The following is a 20357-nucleotide window of genomic DNA, read 5'->3' as shown; positions in this document are numbered from 1 at the left end:
AGTTCTAGGTTGGGGCTTCCCTGATGGCTCAGTGGTAAAGAATCTGCCTGCAATGCAGGAGACCCAGGTTCGACCCCTGGGTCGGGAAGATCCACTGGAGAAGGAAATAGCAACCCATTCCGTTATTCTAGACTGGGGAATAACATGGGCAGAGGAGCCTGGCGGGCTACAGTCCACAGGGTGGTAAGAGTCAGACCGGACTGAGGCCGCTGAGCACCACTGGGGCACTGGACGCCTCTGACCACCCGAGCAGAACATCCACGCAGGCAAAGGGGCAACAGAGAAAGCAGACCCCAGAGCAGAAGGACACTGCATGAAGCCTCCTGCCATAATGGGAGAGAAACGAATAAACGCATAGCCACTCCCACCTCGAGCTCCAGGCCTCTGTTTTTATTCTTCTAGATGAGCTCCAGGAATCAAAGCTGTCGATCAGCTGGGCCAGAGGAACTCTAAGAACTTTGATCGAAACCATGGCTTCCCAAGGGCCTGGCTTGCTCTGCCCCAACCCCCTCTCCCAGCAGCGCTGGCATCATAGCAAAACAATTTCAAAGCACAGAGACCATAAACACCAAATTAAAAGGTAAAGTAAAAAAGGGAGGAGATGCTTACTGGAAACTTAAGTTCTACTGCCCAGAAAAAAAATATAGGTCTTTTTTTAAACACACATACACCAACACACACACATATATATAAAGCCTCTGCCGCCCACCTTAAGAAATATGTACTTTGCTCTATATATGGCTTTCTTATCTGCCCTCGATTATGCTCAGCTCATAACCGTGAAGCCTGAAATAATTACCCACAGAGAAATAATAGCCTTGGCCCCAGTCAGGGCCTAACAAAGCCAGTCCTGCGTTTACCAATGATCACACAACTCACTTGCAGGACAAACTCGAATTTGCTGATGCACAGATAATCATTCCCATCCATACCTGAAGTGCAGCCACCGCTGAGAGGGTGCCAGGTGGCTACCGGAACCAAGAACAATCATCTTACATGGCATTTCTGGGATAGAAAGGAAAGGAGTTCCAGCTGAAACTATGCAGGAAATCAAGGTGGGCAGATGGTAATCATCAAAGCAGGGGGCTGGCAAAGACCACCCCTCTCTTGCAGAAGAAGGAAAAAGCTAGAGGAAAATTGACTTCTAAAAGCAGAGAATTTTGAGAGGGGCAAGACATACAGTCCTTCTTACTAGCAAGGGGGCGCCCCTCAGGGCTGCTCCCCAAAGACAATCAACATTTTAGAAGCAGGGAGACAGGCACAATCTACTTCTGGGGCCCAGGAGTCTCCTTTTCGCTAGCTCACATCCTTGACTGGACCTGATCTGGCCTACCGGCACCTCCATTGCTCCTCCCTCTGAACCCCTGGGTCATCACCACGTTCCCAAAACACAGAAGGCCTTCAGACTGGGTTACCCAAATGCTCCTTCAAGTTCCCCTGTAAGATACTATGGAAAAACCTCAATGAACATTTTGGCCCACCCAATACTATCCCACACTCGTGCAATCAAACCCAAAGTCAGATGGTAAGCTCTCTGAGGGCAGTGGCCATATTTGCCATTTTTCTGAGCACCTTGCTCCATAAACATTAAGTGACTGATGGATTCTTGCCTGAGAAACAGCAACCTCCATCTGGCATCTGTGTCTACACCCACAACTCAAACCCTGTCACTGAAAAAGCTCTTGAACCCCATTCCCCTATTTGCAAGACCCTTTGGGGTTCATCAGTACTGACCAGGTCTCCTCCCTCCTGAAATTTCACATCCAGTAAGTCATTACCTTTGCAGTCCCACCACCATCACAAAATGCCCTCTTCTCTGCCTGAAAAAATATTAGAACTGAGCTGTCCTTTCCCACTAAAGTCTGACCCGGACAGCCCCTCAGATTCCTTAGGCAGTAGAGATGGAGTCCCCGCAAGGAACTATGAATGACTGGGCATAAACAGGAGTGTTTAGATGCTGCAGCTGATGAAGGGGGTGGGAAGCTCTCAACCAAGGGCAAGAACACTCACCAAGGCACAGGGACCACCGCAGGACATACTTTCACAGGCCCTAGCACCCACCAGGGCACTGCCAAGGATCTGACACTAAGGTGTGCCAGCATTGGCTGAGGCCTCTGACTTAGTTTCACGAAAGAAGTGTGGGTGTGTGTAATGGTCTGCTTAATCCATTCCTGCTCCGCCCCTGCCCTTGCCACCGCCCCCCACCCCATCTTAGTACCCTGAGTTTCCCAAGCAGAAATAACCAACTACAGATGGTGCCACTCCTTCAGAGATGTTTGAGAAACCACTGACCCAGAGATAGGAGAAAACTGGAGCTCCAAACCTCAGGGCAACTATTCACCATCGGCAGCTGTGATTACCGAATCAACGTGCTTCTAGAACTTTTTTCTGTGTACATGTGCTTTTTCTTTTTAAACCAACCACTATCACTTTTCCCCGAGAAGAGATGCCCAAAACACTGAACCACAGCTGTACTTAAGATATAGAGCTGGGGTTTCCCTGGTGGTTCAGTGGTTAGGAATTTGCCTTCCAATGCAGGGGATGTGGGTTTGATCCCTGGTCAGGGAACTAGATCCCACATGCCACAGGGCAACTAAGCCCGCACGCCCGAACTACTGAGCTTGCACTCCACAAGTAAGACCCAGCGTGGCCAAAAATAAATGTTAAAAAAAAAAACTCTAGGACTGTTGATTCTCAATCCTGGCTACACACCAGAGAACTTTAAAAATCCTGATTCCCAGGGCCCACCTGTAGAAATTCTGAATTGGTCTGAGGCGTGGTCTAGGTATTGGAATTTTTTATAAGCGACCAAGGTTGAGAATCTTCCTTGTTGAGCCCAAGCACCAAATGTGAATCATGAAGAAGCAGGAGTCCCAGCTGCCACAGCTTACCCCTGCACCTCAAACCTCTTTCCATCCTGTCTTCAACGGCAGGCCCCCGTCTCCAGCTCCCGGAGCAATGGTACAGTGATCCTGAAACTCCCCAAATGAGTAACAGAGTTGGTCATTTCTTTGAATGCAAGCTTCAGAATTAGAACGTTTAAGGTACAGAAACTTTAAAAATCCTGCTAAGCCAATGCCTTTGGTTTGTCAAGGAGGAAACCAGGGGCCCCGGTAGCAAAGTGACTCACCCAAGGTCATGAAGCTGGTTCACAATGGGACAGGCCTAGAACCTGGGTCTTTCACCTCTAGTTCTCTCTCCGGGACACCAACCAGGAGGTCCTGGGGTGATAGACCCCCAACAAAATGAGGTCACAGGAATGGCCACTGTTTACTTCTTGTGTGCTTTTAGCAGCCAGCCCCTCATCACTGCATCTCTGGGAGCCTCTGTCTCTTCGCTGGCCTTAAAACAGCTGAGAGCAAAGATGGTTCTTCTCCTTAAAGATTCCTGAGCATGCCGGTCAAATCATAATCCTCAAAGAATATATTTGCTGGCTGGCTGGAGTTTGTGGAAAAAGCCTTTAGAAAAAAAAGAGTCTACCCAAGTTTTGAAAGAACGCTCTGTTGAGCTGCGGGTCTGAAAGCCTGAAAAGCAGCAGTGGATTCTGGTTTCTTGTGGATAAGAGAGAGCTGATTGTTGGTTTCAAAATCTCTAACCAACCTGTGAACACGTTTCCCTTCCTTCCTGTATTTTTACGGCACCACGCCTGCAACGCATCCAGCCGGTGGCGAGAAGCACAGGGAGCCTGTGCTTTGGGTTAAATGAGAATTCCTCTCTCTGCCTACAAGCTGACTTCCCCTAGCCTGGGCATAGGGAACAGATCCTCATCAGGTGAGCCTTGTTTCAACACAAGCCTGGCAGCTCCAGGCAGCAGGAGTATATGCAACTATCCAAATCTACAGACGAGTTCCAGCCCCTGGACCATAGTGTCTGACAGCACCGCCACCAACTGAAGATAGTAACTATCTGACGGGTTAAGTCATTACTGTAACAATTAATATAAGGAGTGGGCCACCTCTGAAGGTAAAGCACTGGACAAAAAACTTGATTTATCCCCCCGGAAAATATGTGGATCAAAAGAGTGAGGGGACTTCCCTGGTGGTCCAGTGACTAAGACTCCATGCTCTCAGTGCAGGGGGCCCAGGTTCCATCCCCGGTCAGGGAGCTAGATCCCACATGCCGAAACTAAGACCTGGCAGCAATTAAGTGAAAAGCAAGAAGTCAAGGAAGAGAGGGCAAAGAAGTGTCATGGAATATTAGAACTGATAGAGACCTTTGAGATTCTCTCTTGGACTTGTCATTTTCTAGATGCAAAGACCGATACTCAGAGAAGCCAAGTGAACTTTCCTGAAGTCAGAAAGCCAAGCTTCATCAAAGAGTGGCCTAGGGCCCTCAGCCTCCCTGGAGAAACAGGATGACAAGACTGCGGTTCCTCCATGGGCATGTGTGACTGTTCTCAGGCTCATTCAGCACTTCACTGACCCTGGAGCTTCAACAATGATGACGGTGAAGACCTGTGGAGGTCATGGAAGGAGTATAGACAGCAACAGTCATTGTTCAATTCCAGGCATTTCTGGGATGTTCAGATATGGACGCCCAGCGAACAGTGGAAGCTGAGGGTCTCCAGCTGTGCAGAACTACAGATCTGGAAGTCAGCTCCCCAGTGAAACCCAGGGAGAGGACAAGTACTGCAATTCTGAACTGTGATACCCAGCAGGGTAGAACGAGGTCCAGCCTGTGGTTTGATTTTTCTCATAAACGAAGTTAAGGCTGATAGGCAAAAAATTAAAAAACAGAGTGGCCAAAAGGTGACATTCAAAAAGATTCTGGGATCAAAGTCCCTTTGTGAGCACTGTTATTTCACCCTCCTCTGAACGGTAACCACTTCCCACATGAGCCTCAGTAAGGCAACCGTGTAGCCCACAAAAGAGATAGAAATATGACCACACTTCCCTCTTATAAACAGGCGATGTAAACATCTGAGACCTCTGGTCCACAGTCGTGGTTAAACAAAGGGTCAGGGGGCCCCCTGGAATGGCTGTCGGGGCCTCCGTTTCCCCACATGCTGACCCTCCTTCTGAGTGGGGACCTTGGACCATTAACTTCAGGGCTCCAGCTGGTCAAACAGAGGCAGCCTCACCCTGGAACCACTTTGTTGGCTTTCACGCCCAGGCTCCCCTGGCCACTACTCCTGAAGACTCAAGAATTTTCGAGGAGAGTGGCTGCTTTGGTGCCTGCCCTGTGCTCAAAAATGCCACTCTTTTGGGGGGGGGGGAGGGTTTCTCGCAAAGCAGGCAGGAGGGTAACACATTTTGCGTGTGCTGAACCGTGCATCCCCCCACCCTCACCTCCTGGAGGCGTGGTGGAAGATTCTCCTTTAAAAAAAAAACAAAAGTCAAAACTGCAACTCTTTCAATCAAGCAAGAAAAAGAGTCAAAACCTCAAACAAGTATCTTTAATTAGCTTTAAGATGTTCCCTGGGGGGGAGGGTCCTGGCTCCTAGATCAATAGGAAAATAAACCTTGAGGCCTTGGGACAGACTCTGTTTTCTCTGAATTGGAATGAAAAAGGCTTTGCAGACCTGAAGCCGGTTGTTAGCTGACTGTGACAGAAGTCCTCCTGGGTATGCTGTGTATGCCGAATGTTCCATCAGAAAACGACCCTCAGATTCTATAAATCGGCCAGCACTTTGTTTTTAACCACTGAACATTTATAGAATTCTTATTTCTTCGTCTACATGCTTTCAGAGAAAGTTTCCAGCAACTTCAAAGCCAGTTAGACGCACAAAGACGCTAAACATGCAATTAAATTTCACAGAGTTTTGAAGCTAGAATACCACAAGAACCTTTAGAAAATTTCCCCTGGGGGCAGGAGGCTCTTAACTCTGTACCCCACCCCCACTCCATACTCAAGGGCAAATTTTTAATCTTCATTTCGTCAACAGGAAAACACCACTGGTAGAGGGGCGGAGACAGAAATCTGAACTGCTTGAAAGACCTGACTTAAGTCAGAAAGTATATAGTCCTCAGATACAGTGTTCAGAGGCTCTGCTGGTCCCCTCAGTGAGTCTCACTTCCATTTGCCCCCCTGAACCCCAATTTCACACCCATTCCTAAGCTGTCCCACAGCAAACTGCTACAACCCACACAGGTGGATGTTCTGAACACAGATAATGGTCTCTCCATCTTGACTGTAAGCTCCATGAGGGCAAGATCTAGCCCTCTGATTGGGTTACCACTGTGACCTCTAAATTCAGCAAAACATCATTCAAGACATCAACAAGACAAGTGTTCAGGAGTCTACTCAGAGAAGAAGGAAAACACCAATCAAGTATTAACTGACATTTACTAAGTGCCCAGCAGGTATTACTGTTCATAGAATTCATCAAGGAAATCAACCCTGAATATTCACTGAAGGACTGATACTGAAGCTCCAATACTTTTGCCACCTGATGTGAAGAGCCAACTCATTGGAAAAGACCCTGACGCTGGCAAAGATTGAGGGCAGGAGGAGGATGGGGCAACAGAGGATGATATGGTTGGATGGCATCACCAACTCAGTAGACATGAATTTGAGCAAGCTCTAGCAGTTGCTGATGGACAGGGAAGCCTGGCATGCTGCAGTCCATGGGGTCAAAAAGTCAGACACAACTGAGTTACTGAACAACAACAAGAGCAGGTACTAAGTACCATAATGAGCCAAGGAAACAACCTGGGTCTTTGACTTCGAGGAACTTGTTACAATCTAATTTCTGCCACTGGCTGCAGGTGACACAGTACTGGCCAGTGAGATCCAAGAGGGGTCTGGGAAAGGCTTCCTTCCTGGATAAAGAGACCTTCCCAAGGAGAAGCAGCCTTTCCTGCTGTTGGATGCAACTGTGTAACACCTGGAACAGCTGTGATCATCACTGGGTCATGAAAGCTGGGGATGGCAGAGCAGAAAGATGGAAGGCTCCCAAGTCCTTGCTGGTGCCTGACACCACCCTGCCCCCAGACTTCTTAGAGGAGGTAATAAGCCCTCTCCTCTAAGTGGTGAAGCTGTTAGCTGAGTTTTAGGTTATTTGCAGCCCAAGCATCCTCAGACAGTGAGTCTGGCCCCCCTGATCAGCATATGGGGTCGATCAGAGAGCAAAGGAGCTGGCTGGCTTACTGCAGTATCCAGGCATGAGAAACCGAGGGCCTCGGCTGAGGAGAGGGTGGTGATGGTGAGGACAGCTTGGACTCAGGAAACACAAAAGCGGATTCCAGTCTTACCCACATGATGGCCTAGTCATCTCCATGAAGCCCAGGGCCTAGTTCCCACGCTGACTCTCCAATGAACTGGAACATAAATAATTAATATTCCCAGCCCATCCTCACCCACACACATGCCTGCTTGTGTCTATGGGGTGAAAAAGAAAAAAAGGGAAATGCATGTTGTTCTATTTATAAGAAACAGCACAGCCACAAAGGGTGATGACTAGAGGGGCACAGTATCAGCTGAAGTTCTCCAAGCAAGTGCTAAGTTCGGTTTGAATTTACACTTGGCTTCTCTCAGCCTGTAACTGGTCCTCTTCAACGCTCCAGCTGCTCTCCTTGGAGCTCATCAGACAGGGCCTTGCCCACAGCAAACAGTTTGGTTGGAGGGAATAGAGAACTCAAGCCCCTCTCTAGGCTTCCAACAGATTATCAGGGGCAAGAGAGGAAGAATGAGGCTTGGATGATCACAGAAACGAAGCCTGTGAACACAAGGCAGGAGTGAAGCATGCAAAGTCTTTCCATGTTCTCTATGGGATTCCACTGGCAGACAGGGTTACTTAGGGCCACGCACCCCGGCACATTCCATGCATTTACCACCATCAAAGAGAAAGAAAAGGCATGCTTGCTGTTATTTTTAATTCCTTCCCCAATGCCTTCCAAAACTCTTCAGCAAAAGACTGATCCACTAAACCCCCACCAGCTCCCAGCCAGTAGTATTTTGGAAACCTTAATGAAAATGGAGCAGGAGAAGTCAGCTCACAGAAGACTTCGCTCCTGGACATGAAATCCCATCTCAGCTGCACTGGACCTGGGGGCATCTCCTGCTTCCCAAAGGGACATATCTTGATGAGGATGCATATGTTCTAGAGCTAAGTGAACAGCCTACCACCCTCTTACTGCCACCCCGACATCCCCCGGACACACCCCCATCTCCACCTCCTGCTTCTTGTCCTTCCCTTCAGAGTGGCCATCAGTGAGGCCAAATGTTGCGCCACTCCCGCAGCAGCTAAGTAAGCTCTGGTGTTAACTTGACTATCATCTCTAAGGTCTCAGCCAGTTTTAAATTAGGTTACACTGCCAACCTGCTGAATGATCTTAGACGAGTCACCTCACTCAGAACAGCAGTGAACGACCTAGACAGTCCCTGCCTGACACTTGAGCAGCGGCAGAGAAAGCCGCTGATGGACCCTCCCAGTTACTCTGGCCAGGTATCGCGATCACTGGCGCAGAGGCAGGGTGGCTCACCTCTCCAGGTTTGCCTGGCTAGTCCGGGTTGACGGCAGTTCCTGGCCATCACTGATAACAGCACTGCCCCCTTTTCACTCTTAGAAGTGTCCTGGTTTGTTTAACAAATTCTTTGGTCACCCTAGATTCTAAAAGGGGCAGAGCTTCAGAGGCAAATCCAGCTCCATCTCTTATCATAAGACCTACAGCAACTTTGCTAAGCAATTTTATGGGTTTTCTTATAAAAAAGGAGAACAGTAGCCCCTTCTTGGGGAGCCCTGGGGCAAACAGCTGGGAACAAGAGACCTCAACTCAGATTCCTAGGCTGCTGCTGACTCCTCAAAGCCTGAGCCTCCTCTTCTATAAACACTGGTAACTCATCCTTCCCAGAAGATGGGTAAAGAAGATCAACCAACTGATCAATGGCCCACCTTGGTGTCTGGCACAGAGTCAGCACCCAGTCCACACTGCATGTACCAGAATCACTCACTCCCAGTGAGACAGCTCAGGTGATCTGCCACAAGTCAGCACGACTGACCCAAATCCTCAGACAAGACCACAAGCATCAACTCACCTAAGCTTCTGGAACCAGACCCATGCCCCTCCCCCCCGCCGCCCCCCACTGATGGTATATACACCCTAAGATCATATTTCTGTTGAATTCTGTGTATCACTAAGGTTTTTCTCTAAGGTCTCTGTGAAAATGTAGGTGTGAACTTGGAAGCCTTAACTCCATCTCTGTGAGGAAGGGTTTTTAATAATACTATAGAGTTGCACTTCATAAAGAAATAATAAGTGGGACTTTCCTGGTGGTCCAGTGGCTAAGATTCCATGCTCCCAATGCAGGGGGCCTGGTCAGGGAACTAGATCCCACACGCCACAAGTAAGAGTTCGCATGCCACAGCTAAGACCTGGTGCAGCCCAATCGATCAATCAATCAATCAATATTTTTTTAAAAAGGAAAGAAAGAATGAGTGACATTGCATAATACTTTATAGTCTGCAAAGACCTTTCAATACATATGCTATGCGATGCTAAGTTGCTTTGGTTGTGTCCAGCTCTTTATGACCCCATGGACTACAGCCCGCCAGGCTCCTCCACCCACAGACCCTGGCCTTCTCCAGGGGATTTTCCTGACCCAGGGATCGAACCCAGGTCTTTTATATCTCCTGCACTGGCACCATTCATTAATACACAGCTCATCTAAATAAACAACAACCATCCTACCATGGGAGGCATCGTTTTTCTCATTTTACTGATGAGGAAAGGGAGACTCAGAAAAAATCAGGTGACTGGTCTAGAGTCACCAAAGCAGGAAGGGGGGAAGGGAGGGATTTGAACCTGGACCTCCTGAATGCAAGCCCAGAAAGCTCCATCGCAGTAGGCTGCCATTTCAGCAGCAGGCCTCTATCAGGGCTCTCAAAAATGGCCCATGAACTAAGAACCTGCCCATGGACACAAAACTTTTAACTTCTAAAAACCTATAAACTTCAATTAACAGCAACAACAAAAAAGCTGACCCTAAAGAGATGAGGTAAACTGTATGCATGGTTACCAAGATTTCTGCTTGCTCTTGTGATGAAATATATGAACTTACCCCATTTTACTCTCTTACTAAGGAATGTAATCTGTTTTTAATACATGAGAGCATCTGATGAGTCTGCAGTAGAGAACTTAGGCATTTTTACTGATTGCAGTGTGGTCTGGAATTGGAAAGCCCGACCTAGACGATCGTCAGTGAAGAAATTTAAAACACCGACCAGGGACATTCCACACAAAGACACCGTGCCAGGCACAGGGAAAACCCACAGAAAGGCTGGGATCCGACGTCGAGGCTGATGCTTGGGGAGAACAGACCTCTGCAGGGAGCCCAGCGACACTCTGCTTAACTTCCCAAGGAATCCATGTCAAGAGGCTGGCATGAGTCACTGGCTAATTACCTGAACACTTGGGCTCCCAGAGCCCTCCTGGCTGTACAACCCGTCTTCTCTCCTGCCGGCGAACAAAACACTATTTTCACCCTGGTCCAGACATAGCCTAAAGCTGTCCGCATGGTGGTGTAAGGGATTATGACTCTGACCTGGATAACTCAGGCAGAAAACTTTCTCTTACCAGCCACAGCTAGGGGAGGCGAGGAAGCGCGAATAGAACGGTGCTTCAGCCGTGCCACTCCCGTACTTTAAAATCTCCTGGGCACTTTACGAAGCAAGGTCCAAATGTCAAGCCTGGCCGAACGAAACCCTTGGCAACCTCCTTCTCAGACTCCTCTCTGGCCACGCCCTCTTCCACGTTCTGGCCGCCCCGCCCCAGACGCCAGGCCCTTCCACGCTCTGTCTGGAAGTGCCGCACTCAGCCTTCCCTTCACTCCCACACTCCTATCCACCCTTCAAAATCTCCCTGGAGCATCATTTCTTCTGTGAAGCCTTTTGAGTCCCTCAGAAACAAGCTGCTCCTTCTCTGGGATCCCCAACACTGCTTTATTCAACCTGGAAGTGTCTTTGCCATGAGCCCACTGTAGCTGCAGTCACTGTCCCTTTTAGCCTCTGCACAGTTCAGAGACAGGACTTTATCTCCGCATCTCTCTCTCTCCTGAGGCCCAGCACAAAGTCAGTGGCCAAAAAATGAACCCAACAACCAAGTGCACTAGCAGGAGCTGGGCTCTTCACTCCTCCTCTCGGATAGGCAGCTGCCATGTGCTCACCTTTCCCCGACCTGCAGTGTATTCACTGTGATCTGAGTTCAAGGTGAGGGAAATCAATCCTTCCTATAGAAACACCCACAGTCTTCCACACAATGGTGCCACCTGAACGGGGCCTCAGTTGTGGCTATATGACAGAGAAAAAGTATTAGTCATTCAGTCATGTCTGATTCTTTGCAAAGCCATGGACTATAGCCCACCAGGTGCCTCTGTTCACGGGATTCTGGAATGGCAAGAATACTGGAGTGGGTTGCCATTCCTTTCTCCAGGGGATCTTCCCAACCCAGAGACTGAAGTCGGGTCTCCCACGTTGCACGCAGATTCTTTACAATTTGAGCCACCAGGGAAGCCCACTGAGGGGACGGCCAGAAAAACAGGACTGCCTCCACCATCAAATGGTCTGAGAGCGGGAGGAACTATGGAGTTCCACATATAATATGTCATATATAAAAGAGAGAAATCAAGGTAACAGACTGATAAACAGGATCTGTTCTATCATATTGACAAGGTCCTTAACACAACCTGGGAGGCCAGGTTTGAATGTAGGCTTCTCTGTCTGACCCCTTGGGTTTCACAGTGGAACTGGTGAGGGAATCCCAGGAGAACCCACCCTGAATCCCAGCCCATTCCTGTCATCACCCCACACTTAGAGGGGCTTCCTGTACACTCGTGCAGACACCCCAAGTCTGAATTTCATCCAATTTCTCCATCTCCCGGCCTGACCCACGTCATCGGCCCAGGGTCGACACAGTCTCTCTTCCTTAGGCAGACGGACCTGGGGAAGAGCCCACCTGGGACCTGGAAGCAGGCTCAAGATCAGGGGGGCAGGGAATGGAAGGGTCGAGACCCCGTGTACCGTCTGGAAGAAGGAAGCGCAGGCTCTACACAGCCCATCCCTGGGCCCCCAGCTCTACCCCGTGGAAAGGACCACATCCAGAAGGGTGTGCAAAGGATGGTGCACTAACTGTGAGCCCCCTGACACACCTAGAGGGCAGCCAAAGGTACCACTGTCCATGTCTGGGTCATTTTGGAGCCATGAGCTTCCGGCACCGAACATTCTCACCTGGCAACCAAGCAACTGGTGAGGGGGGTGCCTGGAGCCAGAACTGCCTTCCAACCAGGCCTCAAAAACACACCAGCAAGAGTAAACATCAGACACTTCCACACACGGATGGGCAGGCTATCGGTGACAGGCCCGTGAGTCATGGCGTTTCTTCTTCAGGATCTTACACCCACCCCCCACCCCAGGAGCACTGATTCATCAAAGTTTGTTTTCAATACTATTATTTTTAGTCAGCCAAACAGTTTTTAAAATGATGATGGAGGACAGGAGTGGGGAGGGGAGAACCACCTAAGAATACGGATTGTTTCTCTTTGAACAGCCTGCCAAGCCCTGCATCAACAAGTAGTGTGACTGTGGCCTCTTGGTGAATTTGTGCTGGAGGCAGATTCTCTTACTGCATCCACAGGGGTGCTCCAAACAGTAAGCCCTGAGAACGAGTGGAGGGGGCAGGATCCCTTACTGGAATTTACCAACACCATCAGTCAACCCCACCTCCGTCCTTGAAAAGGAAAAAGCGAATGTTTAGTAAGCACCTGCTACATGCTGTGAGCCACAAATACCAGCCAAGTGCTTGCTCTCTCTTATATCATTTGTGTTGATTTACAGGAGGCAGGCAGGCCCATGCCCGATACACAGATGAGGAAAGTAGAGCTTCATCAGTGGAAGCAGATATCCCCAAGGCTGCCCCATGGTCAGTAACTGGCCAACTCAAACCCAGGTTTGTCAGACTCCAGAGCCCTTTGTTCATGCTTGATGACTCTGGTCTTCCAGCCTACTCACACCCTGAACCCCTGCTCCCCAGGCAATATTTTAAGAATCTTAGGGTAGAGATAAAAGGGTACACACGGCATCTAAAGAGGGAGCAAAACAAGGTCACTCACCCTGCCCTTCCAGGCACACAGAGAAACTAAGACTCACCTTGAGTCTGAATTCAACAAGGGTGTGAGAAAATTTACAATGGGGAACATTTGAAACAAAAGGAAAAACCCAACTTCCATCACCATGCCTGCTTTCAGCCACTTGTAACTATTCAAAAAGTCCTTTCTGGATCCATTACTCCACATTTGGGCTTAGCCCAGAGGTGATTTTTTAAGGAAAAAATGCCTTTTGGCATTTTTGAGCTGTGACAGCGTAAAAACAGACCTTTAAAAAACACACACCCAAAAAGCATTACTATTTTCAAAAGCCCAGTCTCAAAGAAATAGAAAAAAAAAAGGGAGGTGACACCCCAGAGCTACAACTAGGCCTGGCGGTCTGTGATGCAAGCGTTAGTGGGGAAAGCCAACAGACTGATAATGCCATAGATTTCAAAGGCAAACCTTGACCCAAGGTTTCTTAAACAACACCCCAGTCCTAAACTCCCAACAAAGCTGTCAGGAGAAAAACTTGCCAGATGTAAGCAGGAGAGCTGGTGTGATACAGAAAAAGTACTATTATTTCGGGGGAAACTCACTTTTCATTTCTTAGCTAGGGTTTCAACTTGTAACCTCCATCCCCCCCACCCCCCGCCCCCAACAAGAGGCGCATGCTTACACAATCAAGTATAGCCTTTCTTTATATAGATGCTTGAAAATAAATAAAGAAAGCTTCCTGGGTAAACTCTGACATATGAGCAAACATTTTCCACAGGTATCCTCTATAATGCCTACCTCTCACATTTAACCATTTTTAGGCAATTGTGGTCATTAGTTTAAGTAAACTTCCTGCTCTGAGGATAGCCAAAAATAGCAACAAAAGAAAAACTGCTCACTGCATCTCAACACATTCAGCCTTCATGGTGTTATCCTTGTATTCAGTTATTTTTATATTCCTTTGTAGTTAAATTTCACTGATTTAGACTCACAGGGCAAAGGAGAGGCAGGGAGGACAGAGAGGGGGAAACAACTAAAATTAAAAGCTGAATTATAGTTTTCTTACTTTCAACTAGGGAAATTCACTGGCACCAGACTAACAGGGACTTAGGACATTAATAAGGAAGATCTGTGGTTTAGTGATCAAGCAGATGCATGCAAAGGGATGCTTCTAAGATGCTTGCATAGAAACCACTTTAGAATTAGAAAGAACCTCTGATAGAGCTCCGGTAGCCCATTTCCCAGTTGCGAACATCTGAGGCCCAGAGATGGTCAGTGACTTGGCCCAGGTGACACAGCTAATTAGAAACAGAGGTAGAATCTAGAACTTACCCAGGTCTCTGACTCCTGCCTCCAAAGTGACTCCCAAAAGTTTGCTCACGACTAATTTCTCTTGACAGCATTTATGGGGAGAAAAGGCCTGCTAAACAAACTTCAGCCTAGTCCAGAATTAGACAAACTTCTTAATTAATAGGCTTCTACTGTGTTTTCATTTTAAGCTGAGTCTCTCTGTCAAAACACCCTGCAGCAGTGTGCCACGGTGGCAGGCTGCTGTTTACAGCAGAGGCCTCAGATAATCACAACGGATAGTGTGACTTGTGCTCTAGATTTGTTATTTCTAAAACTGTTAATTAAGTCAAAACAAAGAGGAACGTTACACTCTCTCTCTCATCAGGACTCAATAAACTGCAGGGCTTGGGGAATTTGGTTCTCTGGCATTAAGAAAACAGTATTTACAAGTTAAGCAGAGTGAACACACACACAATTCTTATAACTCCAAAGGACCAGCGTTCAGCAGCCAGTGGACCAGAGGCTACAATAGGGCAGAATAAGGCCTCTGCCTCGTTCACTGGTGTGTTCCTGCTACCGGGAACAGGTTTAGGCACCTGTTAGGTGCACTAAAGGAAGCACACACATGAACTGGACAAGTTCTCTTGGATCTTTGTTTTAAAATCTGGAATACGGTAAAATTAGAAACCAAACTTCTGCAAGGTAGGTTTACTATGGCAACTTCCAACTGTTTCCAGAAACCACGGCACCTGAAGATTGAAGGCTCCCTGGCCCAGGAACCTGTCAGTGGTCAATAGATGATGCCCAGCCCTCCTGGGGAAGAACTAGTCCCATCCACCATTGCAGGGGACATTCGTGTCTGCAAAAGGCTGGTAAACCTCCCAGGCCCTGCATCAGCAGCCTTTCTGGGCAGACTGTAAAACCAGATGTGGATCTGGGAAGGGGGCAGGGTGAATTCTTTTTTTTTTAAATAGGTCAATACATCAAAGGAGACAAGGATAAAAGTTAATTAGAACTATTCACGAGCTTTGTTGATTGAAAAACCGGCATTCCACTTAACTGCACTTACAAGAGGCTGGGGGAGGGGTAAATAAGGTGGGAAAATAGATGAGGGAATAAAGGCAGACTTCAAGTCTTAAAGCAAGCACTGCTTGAAACGTTGATAGACCTAGAGGTTACCAGACCAACTGGAGTAAGCCAGAGACAGACAAATATCATATGATATCACTTATGCACGCGATCTGAACCACGATACAAATGAGCTCGCACAGAAAACAAAAATAGACCCGCAGACTTAGACAACAAACCTGTGCCTACCAAAGCGGGGGGAGGAAGGAGTGATAAATGAGGAATTGGGGATCAACAGATACACATTACAATATATAAAACAGATAAGCAACAAGGACCTACTGTATTGCACAGGGAACTGCATGCAATATTTTATAATAAACTATAAGGGAAAAGAGTCTGAAAAGGGATAGACATATATAAGACTGAATCACTTTGCTGTACACTTGAAACTAACAACACTGTAAATCAACTATACTTCAATAAATAAAGCAGGCACTTGGTCCTATTTATTTCCTAAAGGAGCTCATACAGAGACACGGCTGCTCTGTGCAAACAATGGCATTTAGAAATCTCCCAATAAGTTAACGAGTGAAAATTAATGGTCGTTCAGTCCATTAAATCGTGTTAATTTTATTTCCACTACAACAACATAGCAATTACAAATCTACATTATTGAACCAATATTTATTTTTCAAAAACTCATTTTAATTGGATTCCTGATGTGATAAGCTCAAGCCAGGCTCTCTATGCCATCAGCTGCTTGCATTTCTCATCAGAAGGAAACGACTACTGTATTCATGGGCTTTTTCTATTATTAGAATTGTCATTTAAACCTTTACATCCTTGCAAAGACTTTTAAAAATACATTATTAAAAGCTCTTATGTCTCTGTAGAAATTCAGGTTTGCAGGGTTTATTTTTTGGCAAGTGTTAACCAGAGAAATGAAAAGTTACGGCACACCAGAACTCAAAAATTCTGAGCATCCACCATCACCTCCAAGCTGCCCACTTCTTATCGACACGGTCTGTTATATTCTGAGCTAATACATCCTAAGTCACCGTTTCCACCAAGGAAACTTGAATTTCAGGTTTGCCATACTAACTCCTTTTTTATTTCAAAATGAGAACACTTTACAGTGGCATAAAATACTGGACACAAGCCACTGGTCTTCAGGTGCAGACTCGGAGGTAACATATTCATAGCAGCACTCCCTTTAGGAACAAGAGGAAGATAAAGACATTCTCAGTCCTGCAGACAACAGACACCATGAACCCGAAAGTTCCCATGACTGTACTACGGTCCAGAAACTTCCTCCTTCGGATAATAACTCCCGCCTTCTTGGTCTTCCACCTTGCACTGACCCCTCCCTTCTCTCCCCACCTACTCCCAGAGAAGTAATGGTCTGTCCCCCACATCCCTGGGCATCTTGTACATCCTTTGGCTACAGCTCATGGACTATATTTTGGGCAAGTCTGTCTCCCACTCTAGACAGAGGGGCCCTTAAGAACAAGTGCCCTGCCCTGCTCATCACAGTAGGTATTTCATAAATGACTGAATAATTTAGTAATGAATGAATGATACACAGAGACATCTAAATATAAAATACATCTCTCAAACTTTCTGGTTTACAAAACACTTCCACAGGCTTTACCTCATCCTGATTTTACAGGTGCAGACAAGAAGGCTCTGAGGCATCAAGTGAACTGCTAAATCCATCCAGGTATTAAAACAACAAGATACAGGACCTGAATTCTGTGCTTTTCTTCTGGGGAAAACATATGGCTATCCTTACTTTGTTATCTAACATAGCGACCTCTAAATATTTAAAAAACATATCATAATCCCCCTCGCTCCCCAAAAACATCACTCCATACTAGAGCTCATATTCCCTCTGATGGCTGGGAAGAAGAAATAGACACAAATAATGTCCTGTTGATGTTTTCCTACTCAAGTGTAAGCTTGTCACAGGCAGGGACCATCTCAAGTTTATCTCCACATCCTCCCCCACTTCCCGGAATACTGACTCAGACATGGGAGGGGCCAATACCTATGAATCCACAAAATCCCATCCTGTGGGAAGAACTGTGAGCTAGGGGCTGTCTTCAACTCCTAGGTGCAAGGAGCAAGTTCGAAGGTTCCACATGGCTCCAAAGTTCGAAGGTCAAGTGGCTCCTAGGTTCAGCCATAGCTCTAAGTCAGCCCCACAGTCCACTACCCAGTGTCCTGCAGACTCCTTCTCTTTCCTGCCTTTGTGCAGAACTCCTCTAATCGAGGTTAACAAGAGAAAGGAGAGGATAGGTGCTTGCACGTGAGTTGGGTTCCAATGGGCCACACAAGAATGGTGCTCTGAGCTGCAACTGAGAGAAAAGAGGACAGGAGATGCTGAAATGGAGAGGGTGTTAAAGCTACCACTCTTGCACCCCTGGTCTGTCCCCAGAAGCCTGAGAAAGAAATGTTACAATGAGACCAGCCTGGCAAAGTCCAGGCAGATAGCAGGAGGAGGCCACACCAAAAGAACAGATGCACAGAAAGGTATGTGTCAGACCTTATGTTTGGTTAAATTCCGCAGCCACTTTCCTCTGGACTTGGTGCTCTGACACAAGAAAGCCTGAATTACCTTCCAAACAAACAAGGTCTTAAGCTTGGTCCAGCTCTCAACAAGTGGGCCACAGCATGGGTCCCATTAGTAGAAATACAAACTATCAGTGTCCATCAGAAGAGTCATTTTTAAGTGTGCCTGGCTCCTTCTCCCTGATAGAACATACACGCACCTTCTCTGCCTCTTGTTGGCAAACGCTATGACTCCATTCTTATAAACTGGCCAGGAAGATACCTGCAGCTGGACTCAGGTACTCAAGAAGGATAACAGATGACAGGGAGGATGCTGTTAAACAACTCATTGAAGTTCTGACCATCCTGCCAGACCTCAGAGAATCCTGATAGCCCCTCTACCGGTGTATCTAAATCAGGCTCTTGCCACTGCTTTGGCACCAGTCTCTTTGACATTCTTGAAACCTGTAAGCCTGTATCACTCCAGCTCTCTTGATCACTGAGACAAGTTGGAGCAGGAGTAACAGAAGAATGTGTGCAATCTGGGGGGCTCCAGTACACAGCTCTAACTGCTAGACAGCGCTGCTGCGGCTCATGACCTTGTATTAGCCAAAACAAGCTGGAGAAAATCTCCTTAGGCTAAGGGTTCCTTACACTGTGAAGTCCAGATCTTGTAGGGTACTTTTAAGCACCCAGGGCCCCACTGCACACCCACAGTGGGATAGCTAGGTGAAACACTTCCCTTTGTCAGTTTTCCAAAGACCTCGTTATAAAAAGCTGTAAGGAGAGAGCAGACAATTTGACAAGCAACCCCACAACCTATGAGACTTGGAGACACACCGCTATCACCCATGTGAGGCCAGCTAGCCACCTCCCCAAGACGTGGCCTTTAGTTTTCTGCCCACGAGCAAAACAGCAGCCGCTGTTGCCAAGGGAGACAAGGTGACCCAGAGGCGTGGGCACAAAATCCAAGGATGGAAATCCACTTTGTCTGGATCCACCCAAGTAACGGGGTTTCCCTAACTGAAAAAGATGGAAAAAAATGTGCCTCAGCATTAGTCCTTGCCAGGCAGGTAGAAGATGGCTTAGTCCTCACAGAGCCATGGGAAGGCTGAGTTTACTTGAACTCTCAGGAACAACCCAAGTGTCCATATGCCCCAGGCTGCGGAAAACACTGGAAGAGGAAAAGGCAGGCCACAGCTATGCTTTCCCAGAGGGCAAACTCCTACCAAGGCAAGGGGGAGCCAGGCCTCTCCTCCAGGCTGTCACCAGCCCAAAGGATGCTGGCAGCCTTACTACCAAAGATCCCAGGGCCCACCCTGTAGCCATCAGCAAAGAATGTATTCAGACCCTTCAAACTGAAGAGGAGCCATGGTAAGCAGAAGGGGCACATTTGGTCAGAATGGCATGTTTTGCTATGCCAAGCCTTTTCACCTCTCTCCTCCAGAGTTTTCTCAACTTTGAAAATGGGATCAGTCTTAGGCCTAATTAATCGCCTTATCTATTTTCCAGGAGTTTCTTTTTCTTGATCTCCTAAAAGCATATGAAAGTCTTTTGTAAACTGTGAAACAATTCATGCAGCTGTTCGTTTTATACTGGATACTGATTTTTTTTTTTTTTTTTCTGTCTCAAAACATAAAAAAGCACTTGTCCTCAGCGCCCTCAGGCAGGTAAGAAGGCAGATTCTCTCCAGGAGGGAGAAGTATGACATTCACTTACCCTACTCCCTACCCCTCACCTAAAGTAATAAAGAAGGAAGAACCAGGGCTGAGACCAGGACCTCGGGCTCCCTGACCATCACATCACACCACCTCCTCTGAAGTCAATTCCAGCTCCCCATCATACACCAGAGCACACTTCCCAGACAGCACCACCTTCCTTCCCGCTTTATTGACTGGACCCACCCAGTTTTGAAGAAAAAAAATTATTATTTTTCAAGTCCGCACTCCCACCATATGTGGCATTTATTTCCAGAGGAGGCCGGCTCTGGGTTTCCGTGGACAGATGTTGCTTTGTGCCTGCCTGACACGGCTGGCGGCCGGCGTACAGCTGCCCCGAGCAGGTGGCCAAGGACGGAGTCCACTTCTGGCCCAGCATCAGGAGGGACAATTTATGTGGAGCTCTGGCCCCGGGGACCCTCTGCTCATTCCTCCACAGCCAGGGACCCCTACTCACACACACAGACTCTCCCTCAGTACACAATTAAGACGTTCAAAGGGGGCTAAGAGGGAGACACAGAAAGCTAAGATACCTCCCCCCTCAACACATCCCAATTTCCAGCCAGGCGCAGCTAAGCTAAGAGAAGGCCGTGGGGAGTGGAGAGAAGTCACTGACCCCTTCTATCAGCCATCTGTGAGCTCCTGCCAGACCTAGCTAGCGCGAAGTGGAGGATAAAGGAGGTCCAGACAGATGGCAAAGCGCTTTGGGAAGGA

The 20357-nt window shown here is 47.6% G+C and overlaps 1 protein-coding gene across 2 annotated transcripts in view; it reads right to left on the bottom strand.

Moving 5' to 3' along the window:
* SMAD3 (SMAD family member 3) overlaps positions 1-20357 on the bottom strand; it is a 127281-nt gene that overhangs the window by 105309 nt on the left and 1615 nt on the right. The gene's annotated exons all lie outside the window — the stretch shown is intronic.

Source organism: Ovis canadensis, chromosome 7, assembly GCF_042477335.2.
Source record: "Ovis canadensis isolate MfBH-ARS-UI-01 breed Bighorn chromosome 7, ARS-UI_OviCan_v2, whole genome shotgun sequence".
In the NCBI taxonomy this organism is placed as follows: Eukaryota; Metazoa; Chordata; class Mammalia; order Artiodactyla; family Bovidae; genus Ovis; species Ovis canadensis.
This window is presented reverse-complemented; position numbering and strand designations above follow the sequence as displayed.